The sequence below is a fragment of the Erithacus rubecula genome (assembly GCF_903797595.1).
Source record: "Erithacus rubecula genome assembly, chromosome: 3".
Taxonomy (NCBI): Eukaryota; Metazoa; Chordata; class Aves; order Passeriformes; family Muscicapidae; genus Erithacus; species Erithacus rubecula.
Genome location: NC_136689.1, coordinates 12,350,029 through 12,372,571, shown reverse-complemented (window position 1 = coordinate 12,372,571; position 22,543 = coordinate 12,350,029). Strand labels below are relative to the sequence as shown.

At 36.6% G+C, this 22,543-nt stretch overlaps 1 long non-coding RNA gene across 1 annotated transcript in view; it reads right to left on the bottom strand.

The window, feature by feature from the left end:
* Positions 1 to 9,409: 9,409 nt before the first annotated feature.
* LOC306799784 overlaps positions 9,410 to 22,543 on the bottom strand; it is a 151,200-nt gene continuing 138,066 nt past the window's right edge. The window contains exon 2 of the long non-coding RNA XR_013773680.1: positions 9,410 to 9,490. This is a non-coding gene — a long non-coding RNA (uncharacterized lncRNA). The remainder of the gene's footprint in view (positions 9,491 to 22,543) is intronic.

Sequence of the window (22,543 nt, the reverse complement as noted above, 5' to 3'; positions counted from 1 at the left end):
GCAGCTGCTGTTTATTAGAAACTATTACATTTAACTTTTCATCCAAATTGATGAAAGCTTTGTATTTTGTTAAATTTTTTTTCCAGAGAATAGTACTGATCAATTTTTCTTCCATCTAAAATCTTCCTGCACCAGTGTGGTGGGTATTTCAAATATGAACAAAAGAGGTTGCTTGCTCTTAGGTGCCCCAGTCTTAAAAGTGTGCCTGCATTAATATCCATGAGGATTAAAGGTGAAACAATACATAGCCATTCATTAGTCATCAGTATCTGATGGTCCATCTAGCTTGAAGATCAAGTATTTGCTTTAAAAAGAAACAACAGCTGTATCAATTCCAGGTGTAATGGGTTTGAATAAAAAGTTTAAAGTCCCAATTGCCTATATAGTTGTGCAAATACATAGGTAAATTTTTGTGTGCAGTATCTACAATCTCTAGGGCATGTCTTTGCAGTGGGACTGTGGGATGGAGGTGGTGAATCCTTGTTCATTCAATCCTGAGGAAACATCTGTGGATATGAAAGTAGAATTCACTGCACCAGATACAGGCTTTGAATCTTGGTGTTGCAATAGGAAACCACTTCTCTTTTCCTGAGGTTTGGTCTTTGAAACAGCTATCAGACTGATATTTGTGGTTAGAAATAAAAAAGACTTTGGTGGATTTACTTGTGATATTTTAAAAACAGTGAAAAGGTTTGGTATGAGTAGTAATAAATTTAGATGAGGCTGTGGAGGGAGAGATCAAGACTGTGAAAGGAAAAGGAAAAAAGGAAACTTCAGAGATTAGATAAGCAGCTGTAATTTTCATGGCATCCAGGATCCAAACCTCAGAAGACATTGTGGTTCATATATCATTGGATTTTGACCTGTGAGGGAAATTCTTCTTTGCAGAAATACTGTAATGAATTGGCAAACCCCATGTGTGTTTTCTTTTGTCTTTATGCCAATGTAAGCAAGGGAAATGCTTTTACCATAAGCCTTTAGATTTCTTAAAACCCATGATCGCTGCTTCATTCTTAGCATGCTTAAACAGTGGGTTAAAGTTTTTTCCTTACTGGGTTTTTTTTCTTTTTTAAGAGCAAGTCTAAGGGGTTTTTCTTGTAATTAGGGTAATGGGGTGGGGGGGGGAAATATCCCACGGAACAATTGCTGCATATTTTTAGGTCTCTCACATTCAATAGAGCTCATCAATGGGCAGCACTGAACATTAAAATGCATGAAGTTGAATTAGGTTGTTTGGCCCTCAAATGGCCCCACAGACAGACACCTTGAAAGAACTGTCATTTAGAATACAACTAGCAAATAATATGTATTTTAGGATGCATAGAGGCGTTTAAAGTTTGAATCATCATTGTAAATGGATGAGTATCAAAAGCAGTTGTGGAATGAAGCCAAGAAATTATCAGTCTTTCAAAACATCATTTACAAGAGGCTTTTTTTTTTTTTTAATTTTTATTTTACAAATCCATAGATATATGCAGGCAGCATACTGAATCATGGCAGAAAGATCTTTGGTGTATGAGGTGATGGGTTTTTTTTTTTTCTTCATGTTTTTTCCTTTGCTGCTGTTTAATCTGGAATTGGTCCCTATTCCTGTTAATTTTAATTGAATGCTCTGAATTTAGAGGTTTTATGTTGGTATACTTGGCATGCTTCCATTTTATCCTTCCTTGCCATGCTGGAAATGGGCTCTGGATCAGACACTGCAAAGGACATGCATTTGCAATGGTGCCTTTGAAAGCAGGCATATCCCCAGCAGCACACATCTGCTTGTTGATGCTGCTTCCCAGCTCAGAGTGCTTGTCATGGGTGCAATCTTCAGAGCCTAACAACAGTGGGTGACCCAATGCAGTGAGAAACTCTCCCTCTCACTTGCTTTTCTTTTGTAGTTATTTTCAGGCTGTTTGTGACACCCAAGGGATAGAAAACAGATTCTGGAACGTTATCCAACACCAGGAAAATTTGGATACTGCAGAAGAAAGATGGCTTTTTCCTTCTCTTTACTTGAGACCTCTCTGGTCAGTTGAAATGTACACCTTCTTTCTGTGTTGACTAACATGGTTTTTCTTCATAAATCAAATAGAACACATCTGGAGGCACCTCCTGCCAGATATGTCATTGTGTATTGTACTTACAGAGGGTCAGTGATGAGTTGCTTCACTTCAGAGGACAATTCTTCAGTGACAATTTCTTGAGTTTGTTGGGTCCCAGTTGCCCCCGCTCTTTGGAACACAGGGGCAGTTCCATAACAGTTCTATACTCTCATCTGTGCATTTTGTTACTCTGGGTCTGTAATGATAGAGCATAACCTTTTGCATTTTGGGGGTTTAACAAAATTGAATAATTGTATATAATCTCTAGTGTGGAGACTGATTTTCAGTGGTATGGTAGGAGGGGAGGAAGATTCAGGTGTGAAATGCACACAAGGTCTCCTATGCTATCCACTGGACTGTCATGAATTTTCTAATAAATAATTACTAGCTTTTGGAAATAAGTCAATTAAATGTTTTTCTCCCACACTGGTATACCACATATGCAGGACCTGATGCTATTAATGCACATCCTCCTGAATCCCACTGCAGTTTTCAGCCTGGGAAGTGAACCTCAACAGGACAGGAAATCTATCTGACCATTCCTGCCATGTGACCACATGAAAGTGAATCAGAATTTGGCTTGTCCTGAGATTTTTACCAGCAATACTATAGAGCACATTTGATGAAAACCAAAGTTTTCTGCTTGAGTAAAATTTGTTTTGCTGATGAATTCTGTGGAGCTTTAAGTGGAAACCCTCTTTGGTAACTGAACAAAGCCATCAGGTATGTTATCTGACTTGACAGTCTGGTGTTTGATTAATCAAACTGTTAATTTGATTTTAAATGACTGATGCTCTTTTAGTACATCTGACTTAAGTGCCTGTTTATAATTATGGTACTGAATCAAAGGCTCTTCCCAAGCATTGTACAGATTGGTTTGAAAAGATGTGTTTTGATTTTTGTAGTCGTAAAAAAATAGCATTGGTGTTTACTTTAAAGCACAAATATGTTCAAAGAAACACATAGTTAAAGTGATAAAGCAGTGCCCTCACACTTTTTATCTGAAAAAGGAATGCAAGGGTGCAATTTTTAATAAGTTATATAAACAGCACACTTCATCTTCTAAAGAGATAACCAGTTTGGGGGCATTCATAGCAGTTTGATTGGTGGGCACTTAGCTTTGTGTAATGAACATTGATCACGCAAAACTTTTGTAAAACTGCTGGAGGTGTAGGGGATTTAATCTTGTGTGTAGCTGCTTGCATCTTGTATTTTGCTGGGAATGAATTCCTGTGGAGCTCGAAAACCAAGTAATGTCATGTGGTAATTCGGTGTGCTGTGGTATATTTTCAAGTGCGTTGGAGTAAATGCTCAGATATTAGGATAGTTGCATTTTTGTGGAGGTTAAGGTCCTAATCCTATAGACAGACAAGCACACTCTTCCTCGAAATAATCTGTGTAGACTCATAGTTATATGTATTATATGAACACTTAAATGCAAATTAAACCTATCAGTTTCTTCAAGGTTCAAATATGGTTGTATCTGTAACTACAGGAGAGTGTCTGCACTTGGAAGAAAAGGCCACAAATGTCTGCAAAAACACCTTTTTGAAATAGTTTAGGTTAAGGCTAATCACTAGCATGGTACATTCTATCTCTAGTAAATGTGTAAAATACTTTGAGTGCCATCTTGGTGTAGCAAATAAAAATGTCTAGAGGCATTATTTTTGCCTATCTTTAAACTCTACATGTCTCAGATAATACATTATCATCTATATTTTTCCTCACAACTAACTTTAATATCTCAGGGGTATGTATTGCAACACTGTAATTATATAGCAGATAATCTAATCACAATGACACTATTTTTAAAACTGTGGTTTTGGGCATTGTAGCTAAGTGGGTGCTTAAAAAAATATTCTAAATTTACAGAAAGTTTTCCATCCCTTCTTTTTTGTTTCCCAACTACATACTGTTTCAAGTGTCTTGATTTGCAGAGGAAAGATACTCAGCACTTTCTGGAAATTAATAGCCCCATTGGCAATTCAGGCACTGTAAAAGCCCAAATCATCAGTCATTCTTGAAAATCTTGGTTGAAGAACAATAGATAATGCAATCTCTATTTCTATAGGGTTTACTTTTTCCTGTTTCTTTTTTCCTATATCACAATTTCCTAAATTCTTCAGTCACTGCAACCTTTCCAGAATACAGAGACATTAATTTTGACTTTAAACCAAGCTAAAACACCTCCTTGATGGTTCCCTTTAGTTTTTATCATGTAAAATAGTATGAAATCACGAAACAGCACTGTGTTTTCCTTAACAAGGTATTGTTTTGGGGGAAAAAATTAGTCTCTAAAGGAAAGGAGCATTGGGAAATAGAGTTTTGTCCCTTCTCCATCCCTATATGAACCCTAGAAAGCTGAATATTCTCACTTAGCATTCCTAAATGACTCTTACTTTGTTAGCATGTCACTAGCCTGGATATTTTTAGCTTGGTTTATAAAAAAAAAATACTGAACTTGACTGGGTAACTGGGGCTTGTGTCCCTTGAATGAGGTAAAGTGTACCCTGAGAAGAAGGTATATAAATACGTGGATCTGATTTTTAATTTTTTTTTTTTTAAATTTTATTTTTAATTCATGACTATGTTCTTGTGTCAAATTCACAACCAGGTTACTTAGGGAGCAGAGTACCTTTGTGGGAGCTGTGTATCCTCAGGATCCAGGTGCACTGAGTCCTGGATCCTGCATGTAGAGAGTTACTCTGGGCTCTGTTTTACTTTTTCCATCCATGTTCAAAAACACTGCAGGTCTGCAGAGGGGAGCCACATCATTGTTCTTTTTTATTCAGCCTGAGACTGTTGAAGATCCTTCCTGGGGACTGGAATGGCTTAGAAATGGGGTGAATTTGAAGTTCAAGCGAGATAGCAAGAAATGTCTACTGGGAATACTGAATACAGTCTAAGGCAGTGGCAGTGGTTATGACTTTGTGAAGCCACAACACCAGTGAGAATGGTATTTTCCATCAGTTTTCAGAAGCCTGCAGGGCCCAGTGAAAGACAGGAGCATCTGTCCTATGTATTTCTTGGGTTTGTGAGTTAAAAAAAAAATGTTTCTTTTTCTTTCAGAATGAAAGAAAAAAGGATTTTTTTTTTTACTGTAGGAACCCTAGGGATGGGGCCAGAATTAATTTCAACTAATTGTAATACCCAGCTGAGATTAGGAGCCCTGTTCTATAGAGCATAAGAAGAGGCAATTTTAGAGTAGCAACACTGAATTATCCTTTAAAGCTGTCTCTCAGCATTGACTTATATAGGCAACCTTTGTTGATGTGCCTCCTAATTAGGCACCCCAGAGAAATTCCTGCAGTTAGTGAGATGAATTTGGATCTCAGTGAAATAAAACTTCCTCAAATTTATCTCCTGTCCATAGCAAAAAATGATATAGAAGAGCATACAAGCATTTAAATTTTACAGAAAAGTGTATTTTTGATCTGGAGAATTGATCACTAAAACTTACTTTGGTTAAATGCCTTCCTTTTCTTGGCTAAGGAGATGAGTCAAAACCTAATTTTTTCCCCCCCAGATGATTTTCATTTGCACTACCTTTATTACTTTTGAGCATATTTTTACAGTCTGAAGTTTGAAATTTCCATTTGTATATCACAGATGATGAGTATATCATATTTGATGATGCACTGCAGAAATATTGTTGAATTTGGATGACTCTCTTATAGAGAAATAGAAGTAATGGCACTGAAATGGCAGCTGTAAAGTTCTGAACAAATAAGTAATATTTAATAGACAATAATATTGCATGTGAATAAACATTTTTTTATAACAAGATATGAATGGGATCTTTTCAACAGTCCAAAGTTTGACATTAGGTTTTGGACATACTTTAATCACTCTCATTCTTCTTCTACCTAAACTTAAAATTTAAGTAATGAAGAGCTTAATTATACTTTTTTTCTTTTAATTTGCATGTTTTGTATGGATCTCTTGCTAGAACTGTACTAGGGCAAAACCTAGATTTTTTTTTCAAATCACATGAAATGCAGCAGCTTGGCAGGAGAGTTCAGTGTGGAGGATTCAATATTCTTTAAAAAATGTTATTACCATTAAAGAAGTCTGTGCAAGTTATCCAGAATAACTCTTGGAGCTTGAAATAGGCATTTTCTCCCAGACAGTGCTATTCACACACTTCTCTAGCAGTGACCTCCCAAAGAAATTCCTTCACGAAGAAGACATTTCTGTGGGGAAAAGGAGGAATGTGACCTTGTGTATCCTGATAAGTAGCTGCTGCTAAATTATTAACTGAATATCTCAGCCTCAGTTCTGGCAGTTCCAGCTCTTGTTCTCCTTCAGAGCAGCTTTGTCTTTAAGTGTAATAATTGTTAACTATAGCAGGAAGACTGAAAGTGAAGGCAACAGGAGTGTATACTTAACAAAAAACCTTCCTGCAAATCTCTCTTGTTAAGCTATCCTGACTTAGTTATAAATAAATGAATGTACTTTATTATGGTTGGACTCAGATGTTTGTGGGCTTATGTGTTTTTTGTTTGGTTGGTTTGGTTTGGTTTTTTTTTGGTGAGGGGAAACAGATTTTTATATATGTAATTAGGTAATTGATCCTGTACTGCCTACGGATTGAAGTGACAAGCTATTAACTTCAAGTATTCACAGCTTTACATGCACAAGGCAGAGTATTTGCAAGGGGAAAAAGCACCTGTATGGGTGGATTTCTGTAGGCAGACAGAAGTTATGGGTGCTAGGTCACACTATTTGAATTTCTTTGGATATTCTTATCATTTAATGGTGAGGTTGAAGGGGTATCTCCTCCTGCTGCACTCCTAAGCACTTTGACACATACAGCAGTTTTGTCTGGGAGTTTATACTGGTTTCAGTACTGTGTATTGTTGGCTTAGATTTGCCAAATTGCTGATGTTCACATCTGGATTGGTCACTCAATGAGCTCAGCTCAGGTGCAAGAGGATTTGCTGTAGTATGGAAGGGAGGGAATTTGCTGAACCCCAGAGATCTGGGAGAATATATACAGGGTGGACTGGGAGTCCTGGCAGCTGATGACAAGGGACTTCAGAGGGATTATTTTTAATATTTTTGTTTGCACATTTAGTCAGTATATTAAGGATCTTCACTTTCAAGAATCTGATGCAGAGTCAACACTGCTTAGTTGGTCTCAAAATTTCTACAAAATAACTTTTTTCCTGTCAGACCCAGCCATCAGCCCCTGTGTGCCTCCTCCAGAGCAGGATGGTCTTAAATACTTGCCCCATCTACTTGTGCTTCACTTTGCTTTTAGTGCAATTGATGGTTTTTGTTAATGGTTTTTTGTTTTGACATTAACATAGTAATCCTACTTGAGAAATCGTCTCTCTGTTTTGGACTATCAGAGTTCTTGCTGCTACCTCTGCTGGGTACAGCTCTTAGGGTATTCTCCGGGGTGGGGGGATTGTAGGAGAATGAGTGTTCAGGTATTTAAACTGGTTTTGACTGAGCTAATTTACAAGGGCTAATCCAGTTTAGAGCTCTGCACAGATCAGTGTGTTCTCTTCCAAATTAGTTTGCATTTTCTGTTCTGGAGCAGAACTGTTCTTGGTACTCATACCAGGTTTTGGAAGCTGCTTTGTTTATTTTCAGACAGTAAATAGGTTATACATATGTTTGTGATCCTCCTCTGTCCCTTTTATGCATTTAAAGCCTAACTAAGGAGCCTGGAAATAATCTTGCCTAATTTCTAACCACCAGAATTTATATTTTTTAAACCATCTCATTTTTCCCATATAAAGCAAGTCCCTGAGCATATTAATGTTTGGATTCTTCACTTGTGCTCATATCTCTCATTGCAATATTCTGTATTTGGGCACAAATATTTTTTCTTTAATTTTTTTTTTTTTCTCTGCATTAAGGAAGACTTTGGAAGGTGTATTGGTGATTCTTGTAGTATTTGGGGAGTGAAGAAACAATAAGGTGAATAGTAAGAGAAATCCTTCATTTAGTCTGCAGGCACTCCTGTGCAAACTATATTCCTAATTTTCTAGTCAAAAGGAGGAAAATATATCTGAAGTTAGTGGTGAGTGGCTGTCACTCTAAAATTCAGACCAAGGCTTGTTTAGGTTAACTGGATAATTTTCCTTATCTACTACATAAGTTGAAATTGGATCCTTTAGGAAATTTTTATGAATGGCATCTATAACATAATATTTTAAACCTTGATAACACCTGACAGAAGTTTCTAAACTCAGACAGTATGGGAGGGAGAATATCCCATTGAACACAGCTATGCTGAATATTTTCTTAATAGATCTGTAGATGAAAATAAAAGACTATGATAACTGTATGGCCTGATGTTACTAAGATGAACAAATTTTAGGCACTAATGCTTTTAGGGAGCCTCCTACTTTTCTTTGAACAGTGGTGTATTGTACAGGTTATATCATAAACGTTTACACACATATGTAAGCACATGCATCCTAAACTTAATGAATGAAAATTCGATTGTGGTCAAATTGAAGATGTGGATTTCCAGAGGGATTACAGTATCTGAAGGGTAACCTTAGCTAGAAAAGAATAATGTAATTAAAACAAACTCTTGCAGATTCATTGATAGAGTTGACATATCTTCATCTATATTGTTTATTAAGACTTCTCCTTTTTCTTTGATTCTCTTATGCTGTGCTTAGAACTTCTGTTTGCTGAGGAATTAAACATTCACATTTGCTTCCTGAGTCTTTTCTTAAGCTTGTGTCAGACAAAACGAAAGAAAAACAAAGCTTGTCTGGAAATTCAAAAGTAATTTAGTTTTATAAATCCTTTCAGGAGATCCTGTGTTTACTAAGTGAACTACAGAGGGTTAATTTACTAAAGTGTTCTGAAGGACTTGCCCAAATGAGAAAAGAAACATTACCTAGAGTTGCTGTTCTTTGCCAGGAACAAAAGTAAAACAAATCAGTGGCAGGATGAGTGGATCCGGTTAAATAATAATGTCTCTCCAGCAGGAAGTCTGTCTGTCAACTGAAAGGTGAGACAGCAACATAATGACAATGCCCCGTGGATCAACTCAGAGTAAAAAAAAAACCTCCCACAACACAACCCACCCCCCAAAATCCGTCAATGAAAATATAAGATGACAGAATTCACAACAGCATTTTTTTTTAGTCTTTAAGCTTAAGTGTCTGGAAACACATTTCTTCTCCAAGGTTATTCACATGCAGATTCCTCCTTGTGGTGGAATGCCCCAGGGTAAGGAGAGCAGAATTTGGCCCTTTCTGTTTGCTCACTGAGGCCAAGTGCTGCTCTCTCAGTGAAATACCTGCCTTAGAGCTGTACAGCTGTGACATGCAAGAGTAGCTTTGGCATTTCCTTTTTTTTTTTTTTTTTTTTTTTTTTTTTTTTTTTTTTTTTTTTTTTTTTTTTTTTTTTTGTATGGAAGGCGAGTCCTGTGAAAGCTGAAGACTTGGTGTGGAAGTGAAGTTTTGGCTGGAGTGGGGATGCTTGGATGTTTTTGTGACAGCAAAGATAGAAATAAGGATTATCAGAGTTAATATCAAGTTAAAATATCTACAAAAACTTCTCAGTCTGGTGCTCTGTTATTTGTATTTCAGTTCTGGATGACTGCAATGCTCCTAGGACACATGAAAATTCCCTGGAACCAACAGTTGTAAGTGTTCATTGTATCAGAGAAAATCTAGTCATTTAATGTGTTATTTAAATATGCATTTAACAGCTGACAGAAGTTTGAAACTTTGGTCTCTATTTCTAGGACTTTCAGCATATCATTTTTCAAAATCAGTGTTTTTTTTAATTTATGAAACCTTCTCACACTGGCATTGAAAAATCCCAAACTGCCGTTTGTGTGCTTAAAACATCTGCAGGAAACAAAGGTGTTGGGCTGCTTTGCAGTGATGAGTTTAGATCTCATTTCCATTTGGTAATTGCTGTGAGAAGTTTACCTGCTGTAGTGTAGTTTATTTTGTCTGGAAACGCCTCTGCCTCTGCCTGTGGCTGCTAAGCAACAGCCCAGATATTTACTGTCAAACAAATAAAACAAAAGCCTCATCTGCCACTTGCAGGCTTAACGTCATTGTTACTGAGCTGGGTCATCATATCTGAGAGTCAGCTCTAAACTTAGTTTTTGACCACACAGTAATATTACTGTATTTCAGTCTTCACATTAAGTAGTGAGATTGTAACTACATGGAAGTATTCTAATGCCTCATATATTATTTATTTTAAATTGTTATGTTTTTTCTCCATCAAAGGGTGAAAGGAAAACTTACCTTGTGAGACAGCTTAATTTACGAAAGTAGAATTACCTTCTTGGCTGCCCTGTAAAAACGAGGGATTTCTTTAATAGGTTTCTGCCATGATTAGAGCTGAGCCCTTCCCATCTATTACCTCCCTTATTTAACCCAAAACAATAACCAAAATGTATTTCTTGGAATTGGTCTGGAGGAAAAAGAGATATATAACAGAAAACCCAACTCCCAGAAGGAGCAGTCAGGCAGAAATGTTACTGACAAAGGGAAATTACCATTGAGGCAAGTAAGGTAAGGCAAGGTAATCAATAGTAATCAAGTTGGTGGCTCTAAAACACAGAAATTTCCTTTAAGATTTGTATTATATTCATCTGCAGTGGGTCAGAGGCCAAGACAGACTAATTGCAATTGAGGTAAGCTGTTCAGAAAGATCTGGGGGACATGGAAAATTTCAGTTTTTAGTAGCTGGAACTTGTCCTCTTCTCCAATACTGTGTTTGCTAGCTGCACCCTCTGTCACTATGACCATCAGCAAGTGGGTCACTCCTTGCTGTTTCAGCAGATCTGTGCTCTGGTTTTTCTGGGAACTGCAGGTGACATCTGCCAGGTATCTGTGCACATACAGTCCTACACAGGGAGAGGCCTCAAAAGCACAGAGAAGTGGTTTTGGGAATAACTTCAATAGTGTTGCTAAAGCCTGTTGCCAAAAGCAGACACTTAAATATTTCTAGATCACATGTACTGTGCACCTCACTGTAGGGTTTTGCAAATATTTTAATGTAAGCTAATTAAATTAATTTTGGTGTTTTTACCAAGAATATGCTGGAAATGGGTGCACCTGGGATGGTGAAAGAAATATTCACGGAAGTCATGGCACCAAAATACCAAACTGTTCCAGAATTGCCTTTTGCTGTTGCAGGTTTCAGTATTTGTGGAGGAAATAATAAAAGAGGCCTGAAAAACAAAATCCACTAAAGTGACTTCATGGATTTTGAAGCAGTTAGCTCCCATACAAAGTCCTGCTGTGTATGGGTTTGGAATATTAATTTTACAGACTAATCCAACTGGCCATCTGCTCATCTGAAATTCAAACAAGGCTGTGTATTGCAAGTTAGTCTCCTATAACAACCAATAGCTATAAATGATCAGCAGAATGTGTCATTCTGTCTTGCTCCTCCATCAGTGAATGACTGCGACATGTCATTTAATACTTCAGCTGCTGATTATTCCTGATGGGGAGGAAAGGGGAGAAAGCAAATGATTGAGCTGGTAGTGATGTTTGGCATGCATCTTGTGGATCCACTTTTTTGTTGCTCTCTCCCATGGTCCAATTATTATGGGTTGTGCCAAAGGCTAGAGGAAAGACTGTGTTTAGATCTTTAGATTGGAAGTAGCATGACAAATAATTTCCTCTGAGAATTACTTTCCTGTGGAAAGAATTGGTCTTGACTGGGTAGTCAAGACCAATATTTCAAGCTCTTGACTAGCCTCTGGAAACCATGAATATATGCAGGTTTTTTGAAACCTAGTAAAAATTTGATTTGATGTGGTTCCAACCACCAAACTGAGGATTTTTGTGCAGAATTGAGAAATACCTATTGAGCTTTTTAATTTTTACCTGACTTTATTAAACATTCACTTAGTAGCCCATACTCTCAGAGTCAATATCTTTAAATCATCAGTATTTGCCTAATAATTTTAAAATTCTAATTCAGACATAGCAAAACTGGTATTTGTAATTTTATTTTATTTTATTTAACTTTAAATGTATATTGTAATTATTTTGTTTGAGAAAGGATGCCTTTGAAAACCATGTGGTTTGAGCAGCTGCTAAAGTCTTTGTCATATCAGTGATATGCTTGAAGCATTTAAGATTTTTGGATATTATGATTATGCTCTTCTAATTTCTGTAACTTTTAGTTGTGATTACGGCTTTAGTTATATAATAAGCATGAAGCTCCAAACAATAATTAGTTATTACTTCTTTATGTTCTAACAAGAAGAAGAAAAAAAGAAATAAAATGTGAGGTAGGACACAGTTCTGAAGCTTTTGATAATGGTTTTGTGACTGACCATCTTTGGTGTCTTTGGAACACTTCACCAGTGAGATACTTAACAGTAAGAACTTTATTTTTAAAGAAAGAAATCTTGTCTTTCCACCATTTTGTCACATGAAGGTGCCTAATGTCTTCCACTTCCCATTCTGCAAAATGCATACAGTCAGACTTCACTGAATTCTTAGAAAAAAAACCTGATTATAACCCTAGATTTTCCCAGAACCTAAATGCAATTTGCTTTTGGAGCAATTCCATTAATTTTTCTAGTCTGTGTGAGGAGTGGTAGCAGGAACTGAATCATAAATGTTTGGAAAGGACTTTAAAGTATTTAGAAAACTATAAAATATTATTAAGTGTGTAATTAATTGCTCAAATCCATAGTCTTCATAGTAATGGGTTTACTTTGTTGTTGTAGTAAAAGGAGAAGTCAGATTGCTCTAGGAAATATTTTTTTTTTTTGTAAATTTTGAAACCACAGCAATTTGGATAACACATTTTAGCCTACATTATGGTTATGAGTTGCTGCATTACAAGGATTCTGTGTAAAACCACTTCATACCATCAAGGGTAACATCTTTATGAACAGGTGAATAATAACCATGAGAAATCAAAGAGACTCAGAAGAAATACAAAAAAAGGAGGCAGATGAGTGTACGTGAGGGAGATGATATTTTTGTTTTCTCTGCTCTTTAAAGTTTTCTGTTCTCTGCTGAGAGCAAAGAAAAAGACTCATTTTTTTTTCTTTATTTGATATGGAGGAGGAGTCAGAGAAAGAAACCCTTTTGCTGAGAGCTCTGAATTAGTTTTGTTTGGCACTATTCAGGTGCTGCAGACCAGGATAACAAAGAAAGCTTTCAGTTGAGGTTCACTGAAAGAGTGGAACTTAAGGAAGAAGTTAGGTATAATCTAGAGAGGCAATTAATTAATTTAAATATTTCTGTTTGCTTTTCACTGGAATACAACAGAGAGTTTGGAAAACACAGTTAAAAATATTGTGCATTTCCCAAGAAAGTCTGTCTTTACTATTTCCTGCCTTGCCATTATTTAAAATGAAGAAGCAAATTGTGATACATTTAAAACAAATACCAAAAACCTAGGTGCAAATAGAATTTTAATTCTGGTTATTAAAGAATGATAAATGGAAGAAATACTAATAATGGAGATTTTAAAGAAATCCCTCATAATATTTAACCTTTTCTGAAAATGTTTGCACAAATAAGTGACTAGAAAACATCTCATTGTAGATATTAGTAAGAAACTTGCTAATATGATAAATTGACTGCATTGAGTACACACTGTTTTATTCCAAAATATACCTGGTTTATCTTCTCCTTCTATGATTATTTTTTATTGAGGCTTTTCTACATTTTAATGTGACTGAAATAATTTTAAAATTGTATATTGAATACTTTCTAGGAATGTGAAAGTTCTGAATTAAGTTTGAGACAAGTGAACAATTATTATGTTATTTGCAAAATGTTGATAGTTTATATCCTTATACCTAGGTCCCAAGGAAAAATGTATGAACTCTGTTACTGACTTATTTTCCATTTTTCTGTTGCTCTGCTTAGTGCCTATTCTGACAACTCAAAATGTTGAACAAACAAAGTAAATAAGCACTATGGAAACCATAAATCATAAAATATTCATATGCTTAGAAAAAAACATATTTAAGTTTCTTTTGCTCTCTTCAGGATGACTTTTGTCTCAGTGTTTCAGTTTCAATAAAAGAGACAGCATGCACTAAACAGATAAAATATCCATTTATGTTTGAGGATATCGAGCCAAGTTTTGCTATCAGCTGCACTACCATAAGTGTGGTAACTTCAGTGGAGTTACTGTGGTATTATCTTGACAGAAGTAGACAGCAATTAATGAGGAATATATATTGCTGTATATTCTAGGAAATCTTGAATATGATATCTAACCACAGGCTGGATTTCTTCCTTCATCTCCAATAGGAAAGTGAAGTCAGACTCAGGTTCTAGATGAATTCAGCAGATGTTCATGCATTGCTCTGTGATGCAGTGCAGAGCCATACTAGAGCACTTTGATCAAGCTTTAATTTAGTGGTTAGGGCAGTTTCTTTGAAAATAGGGGATGAACACCTTTTATCTCAGGAGAACATATTACCCAACTCTCCCAGGATCTGATTATATACTTTGGTGCTCCACTGTCATTTAAAGCAGGGCACTGACAGTTTTTCCATCGATGCTGAAAGTGTGCAGTATTTTTTCTCATGGAGAGAAATGGATAATCTGCCTCACTGCCTATGTGGTGGAAAGCCCCACCATTCATGAACTATGGCTGTTTCTCTGGGATTTCAAAGAAATAGAATTGAGAGGCGTGAAATGCTTCTACATGACTAACCTTGTGTTAGTTATTCAACTGTCCCTTACTAAGAAGGCAGAAAAAATTTTACAATCAAATTAATTATGTTCATTTATTGGGTTGCAGTTATTTAGAACTATTAGAATACAGTTGCACACTCATTAAACACATGGCATAGAGTGCCATCAATGAGTTTGGCTGCCAAAAACTGGGTTTTTATCAAAGTGATTTACCCAGTAATTCTGTATCTGCTGGGTGTGTGCATGCAGGGATTATAAACAGTAAGGAGACAAAAGACTGAAAAATGCAGTGATTTTCCCAGGTGTTGTAAAACAGACACTCCCAATAATAAGGAAAAAAAAAGGGAAAAGGCACTGTAAAAAGTGAGATTCCTTGGACACAGACCTTGCTGTATTCAAAGTGGAGAATACAGGGAATTTGTACTCACAGTGTAGTCAATTATTGGGACAGGGGGATTTACATCAGAGGAGCTTGTGCTGCTGAAATGTTATCACATGTTCTACAAGAGTTTACAATTTAAAATGTAAACAGTCCTAGAATTTCATGCTTTCAGATAACCAAAATCAGCTGGTAAAGTGTCAGAGCTGCTGATCACAAAAAGCCCAAAGTAAATCAGGAGACATGTGGAGAAAAAGGAGGCAGAGGTCAGCAACGTGGCAGCTCCTGGGCAGACAGGAAAGCTGCTTTTGTAGTGATGAGTTGGTTTGAATGTGACAAGAGAAATCCTTCTCTCCTGCTCACTGCATGTTAGGAAAGAAAGAGAGTATTTTTAAATCTGAAAAGGATAGCTGTAGCAAGGCAGAAATATGCCTCAGGGAAAAGAAAAATAAAGAAAAAAGAAGATATCTTTAAATATAACAAATGTAATTAGATTTTTCTTTCTGTTCAAATTTGTTATTTGTCAGGTAATCTTCATTAATTTTATTGGATGGTGGAACATCTTTTTCAAGTGCTATGCTGTTTACAAAGTTTAAGAAACCCAGTTAGAGAACAAAACTTTTATTGTCTGACTGGTAAAACCAGTCACGTGGCTGGAAAAGTGAGTTCCAAATGTTAAGTCCACAAATGAATGAAGAACAGCTCATATTTGTTTTGTTTATAAGCAATGAAGGCTAAATTACTATGTAGGATTCACAAAAATTATGTCTTGCAAACAGTCTAAATGTGAAAGTTGAGCCAGTCCCTTGTGACTGGAATTTAACTAGATTTGAGTGTAAGAAACAGATGTTCTCTATTTAGATATAAATATATAAATATATATATATTGAAATGCATCAGTTTTTACAAAAAAATGAAGTAGATTTTGTTATTGTTCTCCTGCAGTCAGGAAATCCTGAGTAAAGACTGATGACTGATTGTCTCCTCTATCTTATCTAGAGGCCTCCCCTGTGCAAAACAAGTGTAAAACACTGATACAAACATAAATGATAATGTTAGACAGAGAGGAACACCCAAAAAAAGTGTTAGTTGTATTAGCAATACAACTTGGGTCAAATCAAATTTTATTTTTAAAACTATGACTTGCAACCCAAGTTGATTACTTGTGAGCCCTCTATTAAATCTCCAATAGTTGTAATGAGATAACTAAATACCAACACTATTTTCACTAAATCCAGTGTCAATTTTCCCCATCACCTGTCTCACAGATCAGAAAGAAAATTATAATGTCAGTACATGGAATTTCACTCATTTGACTGTCATCTTCTAGCAAGTTACCAAAACCGAATGAGAATGAAATAATTTGTAGATGAGAACTCAGCAGGAAAGGGCAATGCTCTGCAGTGAGAATGAATCTGGATAATCAGCTTTAACTCTAGAATTCCTCATTGCCATCAACGTGTGTCCATAGGCTCTTGTTACTCATGCCACTATTAAAAAAAGAATAAATTTTACTGCTGGAAAGAAGAATCCCTTCAGGCAGAAAGTTCGCAAACTTTTAAAGATATTTCTTGTTTCATCTGAAGTGTTTGGGCAGAGGATTATTCACTTTAGTATTTAAATGGAAAAAATACTGATGCAGTAATTTCTGCTCATTTGGTACAACAGCAGTACCTGCTGCAGTGTTGTTTGCAAATTCATCATCCATCTGTTGATTTTTTTTCCTAAGGAAGCAGAAATCATTGTGCTTTTTGTTTGAGGATATGATAAATGTAAGTCTGTGTATTCTTACATTACCATAAACTTTCCTTCTTCAAGAAGAAGGAAGTCTGGGATGTTCTCCAGGAAGTTTTGTGGCTGGCAGCTGGGCTCTGGCAGTGGTCACACAGCCAGGTTTAAAATGATGAACACATTAGAGGTTGTCAGGTTGGCCTCACCATGTTTGAGAGATGTCTCCACTGATGTGGATTCTAGGTGTGCATGTGGAGAGTAAATTTCACTTAGACTAAATTTCTCTTAGAGTGAATAAGGCTCTGGAATTATTTTTCCCCAACATTTTTGTGAACTCACCTGAGTGTGTCCCCTCCTCCAGCTAATCTTTGCAGTAACTTTGTATGTTAAAACAAAGCTATGCAGTAGCTTTGGTAGCTTAATTATGTGGCTGCAAAATTAACCTTTGACCTTTCTTAGACTAATCAGGAAATTGATTTCAGGAGCTATTCCTTAACCCAGGATATGTGGTGGTTAAAGTTAAACATCACTAATAGGAAGTCTAGTAACAGGAAATGTGTGAATGCTAATCCATACAAACATAAACAAACCTTTGGCTTACATACAGTTTTATTGGAATTTTCCTCTTGACTCCCTTTCCTTCAATAAGCCAGAAAAAATTACAAGTAGCTTGTTTAACTCTGAAAAACTTGAGGGTTTTTTTGTTGGGTATAGGTTTATTAGATTTCTGCTAAAGGAGATTTTCAGACTTGGGTAGAATTTTGTGAAGGATCATCTCAGGACAGTTGCATGTAATTCAACTTCACTGCAGTTCTGATCAATGCTTTATTGCCAGAAGAACACAAATTTTTAGGCAAAGAACTAAGTGGGGCAATTTCTTTTTGTGTAACAGAATTAGATGATTTAGAGAAAATTTGCAAAAAAATCTATTTACACAAGGTCATTTTGAAATCTTTTTATAAATCTAATTTTTAGAAACTCACTGAAATAAATATAATTTTAGGACAGAAAAGTAAATTTGAGAATTTGAAAGATTTTTGTTGTTTTTTATTGAATTCCATCTACTTTTCATTAGGAAAATAGTCTTGAGTGACTTGTAGCTCAACACAAGCCAGTTAATCACTATAGATGTAAGTGCATGCCTTACCTTGGAAACCTGTGATTTATACTTTTCACACTAAATCAACAAAACCTGCATGCTCATATTCAGCTCCACTGAATTCAGTGGGATATTTTGCATATCCATTGACACAGATCAGCTTCCAGATCAGGGCTAAAGCAACTTTTCTGGGAGGATTTTCCTTGAAGTCAGAGGAGGGTCTTATGGGAACAGAAAAAAATCTAGACTGACAAAATTCATTCTCAAAACAGGAAAGAGCAAGATGGCTGTAGAACAGTATCTTACAATCTCTGTAGTTCCTCTTTTGTCCTGTCCAGGTTGAGTTAATTAGTGACATCCACAAAATAAACCCAGGCAAAGCATTTACTATGCATATTAAAGCAGGGGGTATGTATGGCATTAGAATAGTGTCATAATGATATGTGTTCACCTATTTACAAAATTGGCTAACCATGAGGTATATAATTCATGGCTTTACTTTGCAGATAATTTTTTTCCTAAGGGAACATTTTCAAAAGAGTTCTTAAGATGTACTATTACATTAACTTCAATAAAAATGTTATTGCATATAAAATGAATATTTGATGACTATCTAAAATGTGTTTAATGATTAACAGCTGTGAAGTAAACTGTAAACATATCAGCCCAGCCCAATTAAATAAATTTGGGATTAATTCATTTGCCTTAATACACTGTCTCCTCCAGAGATCATAAAAGCTTCTCTTCAGGGTTTGGTGTATTGAGCATTTAGTTGTTTTTCCATTTTTGGAGCCCAGTTTGCAGACTGATGTATTGTAGTAATTCACTCCACTGTAGTCCAAAAACTCTTTGCTTACGATACCCAGGCAAAGTTGTAAAATTGGTTTTGATCACAGCCTCATTAAACACATGTTTTGCAAAGTGGGAGTGATGAGTGAGGAATATGCAGCCTGCAAGAGCCCTCCCACTTAAATGTAATAATGTTAAAAACTGAAGAAAAAGTTGCTATATAGAGGCGTGACAATATTTATACAAGCAACTCTTACAGCCTGATTCTCTCATTAGTCTGGTGCTGTTGGAATCATTCCTGAATTAAATAAATTTAAATATAACTCAAGATTTGATCATAAGTTAATGGGATATAATGAAAAGCTATAAAGAAGAGGAAGTCACAGAGCAGTATCAAGCAACTTTCTTATTGTTTGTTTGGAAGCAAAAAAATCAAAGATTTCATGTTTTATATGTATGCTGCTATTTGGCAAGGGGTTTAATCAGTTCTCTGGAATAACATTTTTATAATGAATTTCAATGAGGCAAGATATTTAATATTTTAAAGTATTTGAACCTTGTGACATTAGTCTTTTTCTACAGCAAAAACCCTCTTGTTTTTCTCATAAATCTAGCTTTTTTCCTCCCTATTCAAACATTTATTTTTGCTTTGTCTTAAAAAACTGCTGGTGCTTAATAGAAAGAATGTGTCTTTACAATGCTTGTTTTGATAGAAGAGAAATTGCTGTCAACATGTCAGTGTGAGGCACAGTCCTTTTTTACTTCAGTGCCTTAACAATGGCATTCTAATGAGGAATGTAATTTGCCTAATTAAAAGGTTATCTGTAAGATACAGCTGTCCCCTGAGCTCTTGGAGTGAGCACAGAACCGGGCAGGTGTACCTGGTGAACCTGGGAATCCCCTGCTTCCCCCAGGAGGGAAAGGTCTGGAACTCACCTGAAGAGGCTTTGTAGTTGTGGATACTGGAAAAAATGATGAGGAATCAGTCCCAAATTCTACTCTTCAGGCACCAGATTATCTTTTTCAAAGGGTGGTGCTGCTACCCTCAGGGATCTGGATAGGCTGGAGAAATGGGCTGGCAAGAACCTTGCAGAGGTGACAAGGAGAAGTGACAGACCCTGAACTGCAGAGGAGCAGCCCCGTGCTCCAGCTTTGAAAAGAAGCTTTGCAGAAACAGCCTGGTGTCCTGGGGGATGCCAAGTTATCATGAGCCACAAAAGTGCCCTTGCAGCAAAGGCTAAATATATTCCAGGCCATATTGGGAGAAATGTTTCCTGCTAGTCAAGGTAGGGGATCCTTCCCATTTCTGAGGTGCTGATTAGGCCCCTCTAGAGTGCTGTGTCCAGTTTTGGCCTCCCAAGCACAAGAGAGACCTGCACGTACTAGAGAGAGCCCTCTGAAGGGCCATGAAGATTATGAAGGGACTTGAGCATCTCTCCTGTGAGGAAAGGCTGATGGAGCTGGAAGGGTTTGCCCTAGGAAATAGAAGGTTCAGGAAGGCACTTATCTAAGCAAATATATAAAGGGAAGGTGCAAAGAGGATGGTCCCAGCCTCTTTTCAGTGGTGCCCAACAACAATGGGCTCTATCTGAAGCAGGAATTTCCTTCTGAACATGAGGAAACACTTGTTCACTTTGCAGGTGTCTGAGTACTGGCACATGGTGCTCAGAGAACATGTGGAGTCTCCCTCCCCAAAGGTACTAAAAAACTGTCTCATTGTGAACCTGGGCAATCCCTGTGTGACCACCCTTTGGGTGACCCCATTTGAGCAGGGGGTTAGATTGGATGACCTCAAAAGGTTCTTTCCAACCTCAACCATTCTGAAAGAGTGCTGTATTTGTTTTCCAGACTTTCATGGGCAGTGAATCCAGTGACTGATCAATTGAAGGCAGTATCAGTAGAGTATGTTGTTTGAGCAGCCACTTATTGATCATGTGAAATAAAATAGTTGCCCAAGTCTTGAGAAGAAATGGAAACCTTAAGTAGGAGAATGTGTGGCTGTGGGGCTGCTAGTTCTAGTCTGTCTGTTATAACATCAGATTTGTGCAGTGGAATGAGTTCGTCCCACACATAATGAACAGGTATCCTAAAACTGTAAATTTACATCTCATTTAGTTCCTGATGATACTCCTTCTGATGCTCTCTGGTACTAGAAAATTCAGCATTCTGTTAACTTGTCCTCCATCTTTAAAGAACTTTGAAAGATACACAATGATGGCCTATATTATATTTTGTATATAGGATGCCAACCTCTAGAGACAGCAGTCAAGAGAATCCTTTTACAGAAAAAAAACCAATCAATAATCTAGTTTAATTGAAAGATTCTTCAAAGTTTTTTATTCATCATAGTTCACAAGACTGAATCCCTGACAAAGACAAGACAGGATTTTTTGATATGTTACTATACTGCATGCTTAAGTAAGCAATTGGCTCCAAATGAACTTTTTCACATCAGGAGTGTCCTATAGTCAGTCTGTGAGTCAGTCCTCTTGCTCTCCCCTTGTCTATCTATGGACACTTGCTTCTTCAGCTGTAGTTTGAACTTGCAGTGGTATCCATTTAGAATTAAAGGCAGTTAAGGTTCATTAATTTCATGCTGTTGCTATGATCATACTGGTTACACAATACATATTTGAAGCAATTTGATTAAATGCATATATGTAGGATGTGATGAGTTATTGCAGGTTTACAGTTTTAGAGATGCTGAAGAAAAAGCAGCATTTTGTTGTGCTCCAATAAAGCTAAACAGTGTTATAAATGGTTATTTCTTGTCACAGCATTATGGTGATAGCCAGCAGTAAATTCATGTGGACATTTTAACAAAATGTTCCTTCCTTCTTCACAAAATCAATACAATCCCAAAGAACTGTGGTTTGGTTTTGGATAGAGAAAATTCAGTTCAGCATTACCATCACAATGCAAATGAGTTTGGAGCTCCTTGACCACACTGGTAAGGTGGGAGAGACCTATCAAAACCCAGGGATATCTTAGGAGCTCTGAGGTGGGTGGTGGCTCCAAATTATTCTCTCTTCCCCATTACTAACCACTTCCTCATGGCTGAAGGTCTACAGCACATGTGTTTGACAGTTGGTTAAAATATACAGAACCACCAGTTTCACTTGTAAAATCGAGTAAAAAGATTTTGAAGCCAGAAATTGGGAGCAGAAGCTAAAATTCCCTTCTGCTTTTTATTCTGCCTTAGTCTCTGAAATGTCTTTCTAACCAACTAGCTTAGATTTTGGGGCATGGTATTTAGTCAATCCAAAATATTTTGCTACAACTCCCTTAATTTCTAAGCCCTTGTGGTTGAACTCAGAGTCTCTGTGTTTCACTTGTACTTTTTTTGTGGTTTAATATGTTTTCTTCTCTTCCTGATATATTTGAGGCATCTCTGTGCTGAGCTGTCTCATCTGAAAGAGGCTGACAGCATATGAAGGCAGAGAAGTATTCTTTGATGGGAAAATGCAAATCCCAAACAAAACATTTGCAGAACCACTAATTACCATTTCCATACAATTGAGCAATGATATGGGATTTATTATAGAATGACTCAAAGGTAAGGCAGAATCCTTATAAGAAATCCAACAAATAACTTCTTATTACTTCCCCTCCACTTCTTTCTACAGAGGGTAATTTTTACTTATTACAGTTAGTGTCAGGACTCCCTCAGTGTATGATGGAACTGAGATTTGATTTCTTTGGTCTCAGGAATCAACTTGTGAGTTGTTTAAGGTGTTTCATAGTAGAACAGGAAACTGGTGAATATTGTCAAAAGGAGTTTCTAAATTTGGAAGAAGGTGTGGTGCTCTGAATATTCAGATATTCAGAG